General features: G+C 35.1%; 1 protein-coding gene across 1 annotated transcript in view; it reads left to right on the forward strand.

Annotated features, from left to right (window-relative positions):
* The first annotated feature begins 599 nt into the window (after window positions 1–599).
* LOC150097297 (small ribosomal subunit protein uS8) overlaps window positions 600–14,561 on the forward strand; it is a 42,392-nt gene continuing 28,430 nt past the window's right edge. Inside the window, exon 1 of the mRNA XM_090407750.1 lies at window positions 600–737. The gene's annotated coding sequence lies outside the window, so the exon portion shown is untranslated. The remainder of the gene's footprint in view (window positions 738–14,561) is intronic.

A 14,561-nucleotide genomic window follows, 5' to 3' on the forward strand; every position in this document is an offset into this window, starting at 1 on the left:
CTTCAGTAATCTGATGGATCTCTACCCTACCAGGCCATTTGGAATTAAGGTGTCATCCAACATGCTTGAAAACTGCAAGGAGTTCCTTAAAGTTTAATTCATCATATGGAGTATTCATGATTATGCCTAATCTGTAGTTTGAAGGGCATTTCACGTGGAACAGGACCTGCCTTGTCCCTTTCTACCTTTAAAGGCGGAAGACTACTGCCGGGCACTGGGCAGGGAACAGGAGAGGGCCTGAGAAAATTTAAGTGAGATAAAATCCTACCTTGCACAAAAGATAACTGCAAGAACGCTGTGTTGGCGATCACTCATCTGCCTGAAATCTTGAAAAGCTCACTATCAATGCAAAAAACCCACTCGACTACCAATTTTCCAGTACTTGGGAACGTGATGTGTCGGAGAGGTGTATTTTTCGTAAGCAACCTCTCGGTGCGTAAAGTTTTATTAAAATAAAGAGCCAAAAGGCTTCAGTTCGGTGATGCAAAATTATATAAATCAAGTGGATATTAAATTCAGTATTATTTCATAGTTTTGAAAGTTATATTGAAATTAATTTATATTATTGTATATATCGCCATCTGTTAGGCAATATATGAAACACATCCATGAGTGAATAGATTTTACGTCCTTTTCTTGGCAGCGTGTAAGGTTTATTAGACATTGGGTATGAGGTTTTGAATCATCTGCATCTGGTTTACTGTACTGTTATTTTAGAGGGATAAGGACAATTTCAGGTGATTATAAGTGTTATTTACAAACTTATCCAATTAGTTTTTTATTTCAAAAATTGCCTTAAATTATGTTTGTATATGATTCATATTCGATTAGGCTTAGTTGGTTAACTCTTGGCCATTGAAACAACAGGAAGATAGATTGTATTATGTACAGTATATTTAGTAGTTTTTGATGGATAATGTTCGGCGGTGTAAAGGAAGTTTTTATAACGTTTCAAATGTTTTTTATTAGAATATATTTTTATAAAAAGAATTTTTATTATTCATTTACTGAAGAAAAGTATTGAAATGATTTATAAATGGATTGCTGGTTTGTAAGCTCATACGGGTTATTGGAGATAAATGTATTCGTAGAGATCTTGTGTCGTACGATGTCACCCTCTTGATTTGAAATATACTTTTGGTTGCTTATTTCTGTTTGTTTTCATAAATAGGACAGTTTCCTTCTTGATAGGTATCGTAGTTCTGCAGTGGGTACATCATTCTCATGTGGTAATCTATGGTACGTAAACTTAATACTGATGCGAAAAATTTCGGGGGGGACAGCTTCCTAAAAGTGGATTCTGGAAATACTCTGGGCTAGACAGTAGTGTCTTATATAATTTGATAGGTGTTTTTCCTTACTGTCAAAGTTTTTGCAATTCAAAACCTCCTTAAAATTTATATTTGGTCTTCCTTTTTAGACAGAAATTTACTCGGTATAAGGCCCGAACTCTACTTACTCAGAAAAACTGGTTTGGATTCAAGAAATATCCAGAAATATTTATTGAATCCAAATATCCAGAAGAAATCTGACTTGTTTGAATACCAGATCTGTTTTACTAATTACATAATTAGCGCCTTCTTGTTAGTGGTATTGGATTTTTATCCACGAAAAACAGAGAAGGTTGCATTCATTACAAATTCATAGGTAGAATGGTTTCAGCAACTTTCCACCACTCTATCCATCACACCTTAGTTGCATGCCATCTTGTTTCTTGAGTACTAACATTGTCTGCATTTTTCCAGGTTGTAATCAACTCTTACAGGATCAGGTATTTTGCTCCTGTGTTAGGTTTGACAGTCTCGTATGAAGCTATGGCCTCAAGAGAGAAAAAGACAGGAAAGATGAAGTGAGTTGTCTGTCCTGAAAGAGGGGCGGGTGAAATATTTATAGATCTTACTTTTTAAGTTTTGGGGACTCTCCTGTTTTGGGGGGCAGCTTCCCAAAAGTGGATTCTGGAAACACTCTGGGCTAGACAGTAGTGTCTTATATAATTTGGTAGGTGTTTTTCCTTACTGTTAATGTTTTTTTCCAATATAGTTTTATTTTATATTATTTTTTTAATTTAATTAATTTTATTTTTTAGTTTATTTAATTGTTATTTTTTGGATAAGGGATAATGATAGTTAGCTTGTCTTTTCTGCATTCAGAGTTGCTCAGGTGTTGGTTATTTGGGAAATTTGCCTAATTATTTTCATTTCCATATCCCTGCATTCACATTTGTTATTAGGTGTATGTCAGAGTCTTGGAGAGAACGCTTCTCTAAATGTGTTTAGAGATGTTGGTGTGGTTGTTAGCCTGGTTAACTGCTACTCTGGTAGCATTGTTTAGGTATTATTTAAGAGTATGGTACCAGAAGCTTTAAGTAAATAAAGAACCTAAAAGTTTGCTTAAACTTGAGCATAGGGGACAGGCTAACATAAAGATCTGTTAAGATTAAGTTATTATCAATTGTAAAAGTGGGAGTTTGGAAAAGGAATTTTAGAGAATCTCTGACTGTTGCTATTATATATTCTATTAGTAAGGGATATGTGTGGAACAGTAAGGCAGGTGATTATGAAAAACAGACTCAGCGGCGTAGCTAGTGGGGGTGCGGAGGGGCGGCTGCCCCGGGCGGCACTTTGAACCTTTTTGAACTTTTTGCGGTTAATTCTAAAATACAGTCGCGAGAACTCAGTTCCAAATATTGTAATGCTGCTGTGAATTTTCCTCACAATTTCTGTAAGTGTTGCTAGTTGTGAGAGTAGTTTTTCTAAATAAAATAGATTGAGAATTACATAGGTTACTATGAAATAGACTTCACCATTGTCATTGATTTTGCTAACAGAAAAGCAAGAAAAATCATTTTTGAATGTTGAAGTTAAAGCTTTACTTCAAAAATAAACATAATTTATATAATTAAATAAATTTTAATTTATTTCCCTATACATCATTTTGACTTTTTGTAGTATTTTTGGTGTGTGTGTGTTGAGAGGGGCGACAAATTCTGGGACCGTCCTGGGCGGCAAAAGCTCTAGCTACGCCACTGCTGAGACCTCTTGCAGTATTATCATGGAATGAACTGGGTGGAATGATCAATACTTCCTTGACCCTACTGAAGAATTATGTCGGAGTTGGTGTCAGAATCTATTCTAAAGATTTTTCTTTTATTATTATACCAGATCATAGAGGTCAAATTCATTTATTTTATAAAGCGCCTTTTCTGGGTTGTTATAAAGTTCACATTTTAAAATATTCATACTGCAGTGGTAATGCTTCCTTGATGTTACAGATTTTGCAGATAGGAAGACTTTTATGCCATTGTTAAACTTGATTGGTCTTGTGTGGCTAGTCTTAAGGCAAGAGATCATGGTAGTGGCACAGCAATTAAACTTTGAGTTGATGGTAGCCCATAGTTTATCTGCCCCATTCTGAAAATACTTCAGGTGCAAACTTTTGTTTGCTTACACTTCATATGTTGAAGCAGGCTTTCAACGAAATCTAATAACTTCCATAGTTTTCCTTGATTTAACTGCTGCATAGGACACTGTCTGCAGAGAGAGAGAGGTTATGCTGTATAAACTAATGCGAGTACTATCATGCCAAAGAACAATACAGCTTATTAATAATATGCTTAGCAATAGATATTTCCATGTTGTCCTTGGAGAAAATATCGGTAATCAGAAGAAACTCAACGGTGCATACTAGAGCTACAGCTCAATAGACTGAAATCCTCCTTCCTTGAAGCTAAACACCTGAGAACAATCAACTACAATACCAAAGAACAATGGGAAACAAACGTGGAGCATAAACACCAATGCCCAACTCGAAACTTGGTTTAATAGGCATTGTCTCAACATCTCGGGTATGGAACTGAGCCAAAATACATTGAACACTGGACAGGATTCGCACCAGATATGGAAGATGTGCAAGCTTACTGTACAAGTGTGGAAAAATTCCCTCACCGAAACTGGCACCTGATGCAATCAATCCTCCACATTTCTACTTTTATAACTGCATGTAGATTGCCATATGCTAAATAAATCCAGGAATTGTATTTTTTAGTCCACATATGATTTTAACTGCAATTTTCTGAATTTTTATAAGCTTGTCTAAACTGGCTTGTGATGTTTGCATCCAGATGGTGAAACATATTCCATTATGTGTTGGATAACAGAGGTGTATGTGACTTCAGCTCTCCACTCTTTACCAGAGGTAACTTTTCATGATAATCTTGTTTTTGCTCTGGCTGCAACATTGTTGATAAGTTTATTGAAGCTTAATGATGGATCCAGAGGTAACTCCAAGGTATTTGGAGTTTTCATTAATTAATGGCAAATATACGTGTTTCTGATTGATTAGGGTTAATTTTGATTTTTTTTGGGTTTTGATAGTATGTAGATAAAACAGTGGCTTTGTTTTAAGTTATGAGCTGAGAATAGAACTAAATCATTAGCAAACAAAATTGTTTTTTTATTTATATTTTTCTGCAATAAAAAAAGGAGCAGGCTCAAAATGCTGTCTTGAGGGATACATGTCTTATTTTCACTTTCTTGGAAAAAGTATTATTTATTCTAACTCGAGTTGTTCTATTCCTTAGAAAGTCATAAATCCGGTTTAGAATTTTCCCTTCTATTTCAATATGACAAAGTTTGGAAAAGAGTTTCTGTTCCACACCTCATCAAAGGCATTGCTAAAATTATAAAAGCTGCAATGGTGGATTTTGTAGGTTTGATCTGGAAGTTATCTTGAATTGACTTGGTTAAGTAGAAAAGTTGATCAGTGGTTGAGTAATTTCTTCGAAAGGCAGCCTGAAAATGTGGTTTCACACAGTTTAGCTTTCTTACATTTGTCTCTGTATTCTCAAGAGCACAAGCTGACTTATTTGCCACTGAATCTCCAAGGTTCGGGTTCCTGTTCTCAAACCCTTTCATTTTTTCTTGAATATTGTTTGTGTATTTTCGTCTGCAGTTCACATCTGAGAACTGCTCATGTTCTCAGATGTGAACTGCAGATGTCAACTTACATGTTCTTTTCAGTATAAAATTCAATTTTATCCTGCTCAAGACTAAATGGTGATCACTTCCAATTTCATATTCTCTTTCCATTCTAGTGTCTTGCACCAGTGGGAAAACATTACTATCAACAATGACATAGTCAATGAGACCTTTCTTATTCCTTGCCTCTTCTCTTCATGTGAATTTGTGCACATTTTTATGTTGGAACATGGTGTTAGTAATAATTCCATGTCCTGAGTAGAAATCCAATAGGTATTTGCATTATTATTAACTTTTTTCTGTTTTCTCCAAATTTTCCCAAAATATTTTTGTGTGCCTGACAATAATTTCCTACTCTGCTATTTAGATCCATAACAAGGACCAGCTTTTCCTTTTTCATTGTGTCAGTTGCTTTCTCTAAAGCCTGAAAGAATTCCTCCACTTCTTCCTTTTTAGTAGAACCCTCTGTGGGACCAAAAATGAATACTTGTGTATTATAAGAAGTTGTTGATCTACACTAAAATAATAGTATATGTGAGATCTATTGATAGAAGAGCTGCTGACACTAAATAAAACAAACAAAAAAAAATGAATGTAGGATTCCTGAAAGTGTGGATAATTCTGATAATGATTGGATGTTATGTATCTTATTATTGCATAAAATGTTTAAGTTCCATCTATGCTGATGATCATGCCATTGCCACTCAGGCAGATTATTTTGTAGAACAAAAGCTCTTGCTATAGTGAAAACCAGTTGAAACCTAATCCCCTAAAAACCCAAGTCTGCTTTCCATTTAAAGAATAAACAAGCAACAAGGAAACTACAAATAACTTGGGAGAGCACTCACTTAGATCATTGTCCAACACCTAAATATTTAGGGATAACTTTAGACCATGCTCTCACTTATGAAAGACATTGCATAAATGCAGAACATAAGGTAACTCCAAGGAATAGTATTTTCAAGAAACTATTTGGCACTACCTGGGAAACACAAGCCCCAACAATAAGAACCACTGCCTTGGCTCTTATGTTACTGAACAGTAGAATACCTGTGCCCTGTATGGTATGGATCCTACTATGCTAAGCAGGTGGATGTTGCCTTAAATGAGACATGTAGACTTGTTACTGGTTGTTTGAGATAACACCTAATGAAAAAAAATCTGTTTGGCTGGTATAGCACCTCCAGATATTAGATGCGAGATGGCAGCTAGAAATGAGACTTAAAGCATCCGTGTTGATCTACAGACCATCCTCTATTTAGGATGGTCTGTAGATCAACCTGTCCATGAATGGTTAAAATTCAGGAAATGTTTTTCTTGATACCAGTGAAAGCCTTACTGAAAACCTCCAACAATCAAGACTAGCCTCATGGAAGATAGTCACCTTACACATTGGGTGAAAGTCTGAAAGTCTTCCAGGCAATAGAGAAAACTGGACTATTTGGAAAGCTGTGAATAGGCTGTGATGTGGCATCAGAAGATTCAAAGACAATGTAAAAAGCGGGGGCTTGTGAATGTTGGGGATGAGCAAACTATGGCTCGCTTCTTGTTATGTCCCTTTAGTTGTACAATGGACGATTTGATTAATGCGACCTAAAGCTTGTGATTTGGCCAAATTCTGGGCAGCAAAAATTTGATGGACCTTCTGGTGTACTTTTATTAGTGTATTATGTTTGTAAATTTTTTATTTTATTTTTCCCCAATATGTAATCAACATTTTTCTGTAAATTTATTTTACAGAAAATGTTTACTGAGACTCGGCATTCATTATATACTGAATCTCAGTAAAATTATGGATATTTGCTGCATCAAACCACGTGTATTCCTGCTATACTTAAATGAATCATGTTCTCAACATTATTAATTCATTGGATTAACCTCTCCCTATAGTTTAAACTGAACTACTAAATGTATATAGCAGCTGTTTATTATTGGTTAATTATACTTTTATATTTTGCAAACAAATCTTTTCCCCTCAGGATGTAAGTTTATTTAATTTTTTAAAATATACTTTATAGCATCATATGCTATTCACTCACCCGGTAATTTATAGGATACAAATCAGATGTCTAATTATTAATAATTTGATTACCATTAATGAAAATATTTCTATTCGCACTTATTTCATGCACATTTCCCATTCTCACATGACTTATTAATGATGGTTCACATTTACACCTTTGGAGTAATTTAAATATGCCAACCAAATATAACATTCTCCTTCATTATCGTTTTCTAATACATCTTAAAACTGTCCCCCCCCCCCTGCACTGTGTAGATTTGGTTACAATTAATTGATAAATTAGAATATTCAAATTTATCCTGCAGTTAATTACATAGGACCATTTATGAGTGCTGATGTGGTATGCACTCTTAAAACTCGTACATCAATAAAAAAATGAAATCATAGTTATATTGATGTGAATTTTGTATCACAAGTTGTATAAACCACATGATAGCACACACAACTGAATCTGGATACCAACTTCATGTTGGCTTCTCAGCTGGTATTTGAATCTGTATCTTTCCAACCAAAGGCCATCTATATTAACTAGCTATGGAGTTTCTACAGTAGGTAATAGACTGAATTTTATTACCTGTACTCACTACATTAATTGTATCATTAACAAATCGCCTCCCATTGAGTAACGTTTTATTTATTCACATCTTTTATGCACTTTACAGCTAATTGTGGGTTTATTAAATTTAAAGTCTAGATCACAGTGACTGTCCAGGATTAAGTTTAAAATATTTATGGAAAACAGAAAACCACTGGTGAAGGGGGGAAAATGCTTGACGCAGAAAAAGCATGATTCAGTGTTTATGAAAATTCAGTAGATATACCAAATTTTGTAATTAAAAGCCCTAGTTATGGGTAAAAGAAAAAGGAATGAAATATTTTTGAAAAGCAGTATACATCAATTACATTTTTATATTATACTAGGGGAGGGACGCTGACCCTCCCCTAGTATAATATGCTCATATAGACTATTTTTATTAATAGGAGAAATTAAAATAAGATTAGTGTATAATATAAACAAAATAAAAAAATATGGAGAAACTGAAGGAAAATATGCATTAGATTCTTATGAAATTCTAATTCAGACCAGACAAAAAGGAGCATGAAGCATTAATGAATTGTGGACAGATTAAAAATATATCATGAAGCAGTCAAAAGTACTAAGAGTGCATAAAAGAAAAGACAAAATTGTTATCTTCACACACAACTGAAAATTGAAGAATGAAATAGGGATAGAAAAAATACAAGATAAAAATAACATTTGATTACAAGAGGGAAAAAAAAATATATATGAAGAGATTAAGAGAAATGGAAAAGATAAGTTTATAGAAAACATGATAAATGAGACAGAATTTGTAGCTAATTGAAGTGATACTAAAACATTATTTTTGAGATTTGATGGAATATTTACAGCACTAGGAAAGGATTAAAAACTGATTTTAATGCTTCCAATATTTCGTCTGTCACTGAGTCAACTTTAGGGATTATAAATAACTCTTGTAACACTAAAATACAGCACAATACTAAATGAAACACGTAGGTGACTCTAAAGTGCTATCTAGGTGGTATGTCCTTTATGGGCATTTGTAGGTGGCCTAGGATGTAAAGTGGGACCTCTGATAATTAGTTTCCCAAATTTTGGGAAGTTTTATGCAATCATATTTATTTACATTCAGTTGATTTCAGTGTTTTACCACAAATTCTAAAAAAAGTCTTTCTTTTTTTGAATTTACTATGGTGGAGCATGGTGTTTTTTCTCCAAATCTTGTGGGTTGTTTCCAAAACATAGCCTGCAAGGCCAGATTGATCATAGTTGTGATAGCAGATGTATGATTTGTGTTCTAAACGGATGGTTATTGATCTATCTGTGTGTCTGAAGTAAGCCATCTTGCAGCAGAGGTCGTACTTTTTTTTTTCAGATGTGTCATGAATGTAGGTGGGGACAGTGATGGCATTTCTGTAATCCTTCTGAAGAGATGGCCAGGGAAGGGAGGAACTGATTATTTTTTTTAATTATGTAATCTTCTGAAAAACCTTCCTCCTTTCTTGTCACCCTTTTTCAATCACCTTGCGCAAAAAAGGACCTTGATATCTTTTACAGAAAGAGCAGTTGATTACACAAGATACTGGAGGAATAACTGACCATATTTATTGTATATAACTCACGTATAGTTTCCTTTTCCTTCATATTTTACTTATTCCTTGTATAATTTACTTATTAAATTTAAGCTGTTCTCATTTGTAATGTATCCTAATTTGTTGTAGATGTACCAATTACTTACTACTGTACCACTTGTTTGGATGCGAAATAATTCTGTAATTGCTGTAGCCATTGGAAAGGAAAGTGTTGTGCTTGTGGTTAATTTCTGTTGGAAGGTTCCAGTGGAACGAAGATTGTGGGCTCCATTGATTGGTTTTATTAATTCCATATTGTTAAGAGGATTGGTGGTAGGAGAGTTCGTAAATGTATCTACCTATACTGTGAGTGGGTTTTCTATATACAGTGAAAGAAAGGTTACCATTAGGAAGGCTTGTTAATAGTTTACCCTTCCTAAAGTGTCTAGGACAGATAAACTATTGTTATTTCCCTTTTCCTTAATAAACTGGATTCTTGGATGTTGGCTATTGAGGTGACTGAGGAAGGAGTATCTGGGCCATGAGGCCAAATAGAGAACACATTATCTGCATATCTTAGCCAGATAAGGTTTGAAAAGGTCTGAGACTGACTCATTTTTCAAAATTTTCCATGTAAAAATTGGTGGAAGGGGAACCCATAGTAGTTTCCTTTATCTGTTTGTAAATTTTGTCCTTCCAAGAAACATAACCAGAATTGATGGCAAAGGAAAAGAGATCTAAGATATTCGAAAGAAAAACGTTTAATAGTGTTAAGGTGTCATTTAAGGGAATATTGGTAAAGAGTGAGGTGATGTCAAAACTTACCAATATAATACATTTAATTTAATCCTTTATCCAAGTGTAAGCAAACAAAGTTTGTGCCTGAAGTATCTTCAGGACTGAGGCTGCTCATGGTAAAGGTGGACCAAGATCTCATCACTCCTTGTCTCAGTATCTCTCATAATGCAAAGCACCTTGCAGACATGTATATTGCTATGCATTAAGGGAAGGGTCACTACCCAGACCAGTATTGACCTTTATTGAGGTCTTGCAGTGGGAGCCAGACCCAGAAGTGGTGATACTAAGGCAGAAGCAATGGAGAGATCATATTTACCTATACCAATTGCCAAAAGGTGTACCACCTTATTATTAAATTACTCTGGATTTAGAGAAAGATGTTGGAAGTTTAATTTTCACTTGGTTAGACTATAATAAATTTAGTTTTTAATCCTTTATCCAAGTGTAAGCAAACAAAGTTTGCTCCTGAAGTATGCCTCTGACAAGACCCCAATAAAGGTCTGGGTAGTGGCCTTTACTTTAATGCATAGCATTATACATCTCTGAAAGGAGATGTGCTTTGCATTATGGGAGATGCTAAGACAAGTGATGAGAGCTTAGTCCACCTTTACCACGAGTTGCCTCAGTTCTGAAGATACTTCAAGCACAAACTTTGTTTGCTTACACTTGGATAAAGGATTAAACTAAATTTATTATAGTCTTCTTCTTATTGTGCTATCTTCTATTGAAGGTCAGCGACCATCTTGGCAAACAAACTGCGTTCTTGTGCTAATCTGAGCAGTTGTGCACTGCTCTTTCCTGTCCATGTCTTGATGTTGTCAAACCATGATATTCATTTTCTTCCTCTGGTTCCTTTGCCATCAATTCTTCCTACCAAAATAGTTTGTAGAAGTTGGTATTTGCTGTTTCTCATGATGTGGCCAAGATATGTTTTTCGTTTCTTGATTATTTGTACAAGATGTTTAGTTTTCCCAATGGATTTTAAGACATCTTCATTGGTAATGTTTTCTGTCCATGATATCTTTAGCATTCTTCTGTATAGCCACATCTCAAAGGCTTAGATTTTCTTGATGGTTGTTGCCCTCGATGTCCATGTTTCGACCCCATAGAGCAGAATAGACCACACGTAGCATTCGGCATCTGACTTCCATGTTTAGGTCTTTATTGTAGAATAGTGTTCTCATTTTCATGGACTGGAGTGCAACTTCAATCCTTGTCTTTATACCTATTTCTGGATCCCACTGTTCATTAAGCCAGCAACCAAGATATTTATATCTTGACACTTGATCAATATTTTTCCCATTGAGTGTCAGTTTCATTGAGGCTGGATATTTGCTGATGATCATGTATTTTGTCTTGTTGATGTTTATATTTATTCCCATTCTTTGGCTTTCTATGTATACTCTGTCAATGAGTTTTTGGAGATCCATAATGTTATCTGCAATTAGCATGGTGTCATCTGCATATCGTAGGTTGTTAACAATCTTTCCATTTATTTTGACTCCCTCTGAACATTCTTCCAATGCTTTTTTAAAGATTACCTCTGCATATATGTTGAACAGGAGTGGTGAGAGCAGACATCCTTGTTTCACTCCTCTTTTGATGTTAATATCACTGGTGGTAATGTTGTCTAATTGAACGGTAGCTGACTGATTCCAATACAGATTTGTTATTAGTCTTATGTCTTGTTTGTCTAGCCTTATTTGTTGAAGGACTTCTATTAAGTTAGTGTCTGATTTTGTCAAATGCTTTTTCAAAATCTATGAAATACACAGATTTCTGTTTTTCTATGCATTTTTGTATGAATATTTGGGTACAGAAAAGGGCCTCTCTAGTACCAAAACCATTTTGAAAGCTGAATTGTGTTTCACGTAAGAGTTTCTTCACTTTTTCTATAAATGCGATTCTGAATTACTTTCAAAAATATTTTTAATGTTTGGCTCATTAGACTAATAAGTCGGAAGTCACCACAGGAATTCGCTTTGGGTTTCTTTGGGATAGTGATAAATGTAGATTTGAGCCAATCTGATGGAAATTCATCACTTTCATATATTTTATTAAATAGTTTTTCAAGTTTATCTGGTTCTATTAATTTTAAAAATTCTGTTTGCATACCATCTGGTCCACTGGCTTTCTTGTTTTACTTGTTCATATAGCATTCTCTATTTCGCATTTCATGATTTCTGGTCCTTGAATGTTATCTTTTATATTTATAGGCTTCTTTCTAGTATCATTGAAAAGTTCTGTTACGTATTTTATCCAAATCTGTGCTTTATTCTCTTCTAGAACCATTTTTCCATTTTCTCTTAGAGACACTATTTGCTTTTTCCTGAGTTTTCTGGAAATTTCATTGATTTTCTTATACAGATTGAAATTATCATGTTTCTTCTGAAGCAGTTCAATTTCAGTACATAAATTTTTCATCCAATTTTCCTTGGCTTCTTTTATTTTTTTCTTGATGATGTTATGTGTTTCTGTATATCTGGCTAGGTCTTTGTTTTTGTACATTCTTGTATCAATAAGAGAAAGAATCTCATCTGTAATCCATTCCTGTTGTTCACATTATTCACATAACCTACTTCTTAAATATTTGTTGTTACGATGGCATTCTTTAATCTATTCCAAAGAGATTCCACTCTTTTATTTTCTTCTATGTTAATCTGTTGTAATTGCAGGTTAAGTTGTATCTTGGCACTTTTATTTATGTTTAGGTCTTTCAGTTTTTCTACATAAATTTTCTTTTTCTTCTTTTGTGATTTTTTTTTTAGCTGATTTTAATCTAAGACGTACTTCTGCAACTATGGGATTGTGGTCTGATGAGATATCTGCTCCAGGATAAGTCTTTCCACTCTTTATACTACTGTGGAATCTTTTATTTATCAGTATGTAATCAATTTGATTTCTGACAATGTTATGTCGGTTATCTTGAGGCGATTTCCAAGTGTACAGTCTTCTGGGTGGAAGTTTAAACCAGGTATTTGCTATTGTTAGATCTTCTTCCTGACAGAACTGGACTAGGCAATCTCCTCTGTTATTTCTGGTGCCTACGCCATGTTCTCCAACAATTTTTCCATCACCCCCTCTTCCCACTTTTGCATTGAAGTCACCCATCACTGTGTTTATATCACTTTGTTAGGTTTTTAATCTCTTTTAGGTGTTCATAAAACTCTTCAACATCTTCACTTTTGTCAGCTGTGGGTGCATAAGCTTGGATGTTATTTATGTGAACGGGGTTTCCCTTAAGTTGTAACAGCATTATTCTTTCAGAAAATGGAATCCAATTTATTACTGATTTATTGATTTCTTCATCTACTATTACAGCTATACCATGTCGATGTTTGTTCTCATCATTCCCAGAGTAATACATTGTTGTATTATCTTGTTGACACTTTCCAGATCCTGGCCATCTTGTCTCGCAAATTCCCAAAATCCGGATGCCCAGCCTCTTCATTTCTCTCGTGGCATTTCTTAATTTGCTAGCTTCATACAGAGTTCTGACATTCCAAGTTGCGATTTTAAAGTGGACACCATTTTGAGCCCGGAGATTCTTCGCACTCCTGTCCTATTTAAGGGACGGCGGGAACTTGGGGCCAATTGTATGGGTTTGCTCGCCATTGTGGTTGTTCTGGAGATAAGGTAGAGCAGTAGTTTCTCCATTTGCTTTCTGCTCTGCAGTATTACAGACGTACACAATATAATCATATTACCATCTTCAAATCTCTGATCACAAGCTTTTCCATCATCATTAGGCTTCAACCTTGTGTCAGTACTGACATTGCTGCTTCCCAATGTCAGGGGCAGTGACCCCAGCAGGTGCTTATTTAATGGCAGCACTACTCGCCATGTCACCGAGTTGTCATTGGGCTTTGTGAGGTTTTAAGTGAGACAGAGTTGCCACTTCTGCTCCCCCACGCCCTGATAGCTCAGTCGCTGTTGGTCCATGGCTGCTTATATCACAGCTAACCTCCACATCTGAAGGCTGTTCCCCGATCCGTCACCTGGGGACGCACCCGGTAGTAGTAAGCTCTGCCCCGGGTATTATAGTCTAATCAAGTGGAAAATAAACTTCCAACAGCTTACCAATATATCTGTATTATTTAAAGTTAGATTTTCAATCAAGATTTTTAAATTGGTAAAGTTTTTTTATCATCATCAAATTCCTGCCATGTACCCTCAGGGGTTTATACAAGATATGATACATGAAAAATTTACATCATTAACTTCCTAATATACAATTTTCCTCCAAATCAGTCGGTTACTTGTCAAGACTTCAACATTATCATATCTTATATTTCTATCGTTTAAGGCACTTTGTATATCAATCCACCTATATCTTGGTCTTCTTCTGGCCCGTTTTCCTGCCAACTTGGCAGAGAACACTTGTTTTGCTAATCTTTCCTTGCCCATTCTGTTTAAGTGACCATACCACCTGAGATTAGCTCTGCTAATGCATTCATGGATGCTGACAATATCAGATTCTTTCCTAATTTCCTCGTTTTTAATATGATATTGCAATTGATGCATCTGTTCACGCCTCTAATCTTTCTCAGGACTCTCATATCTGCAGTGTCTAGTCTTTGGTCAAGTGTTTTACTTCTGACACAGCTCTCAAATCCATAAGTTAAAACTGATTTGAACACAGTCTTGTATAC

Source organism: Typopeltis vanoorti, chromosome 17 (genome assembly GCF_054136105.1).
Source record: "Typopeltis vanoorti isolate ZY-2024b chromosome 17, IOZ_Tvanoo_1.0, whole genome shotgun sequence".
NCBI classification, from domain to species: Eukaryota; Metazoa; Arthropoda; class Arachnida; order Uropygi; family Thelyphonidae; genus Typopeltis; species Typopeltis vanoorti.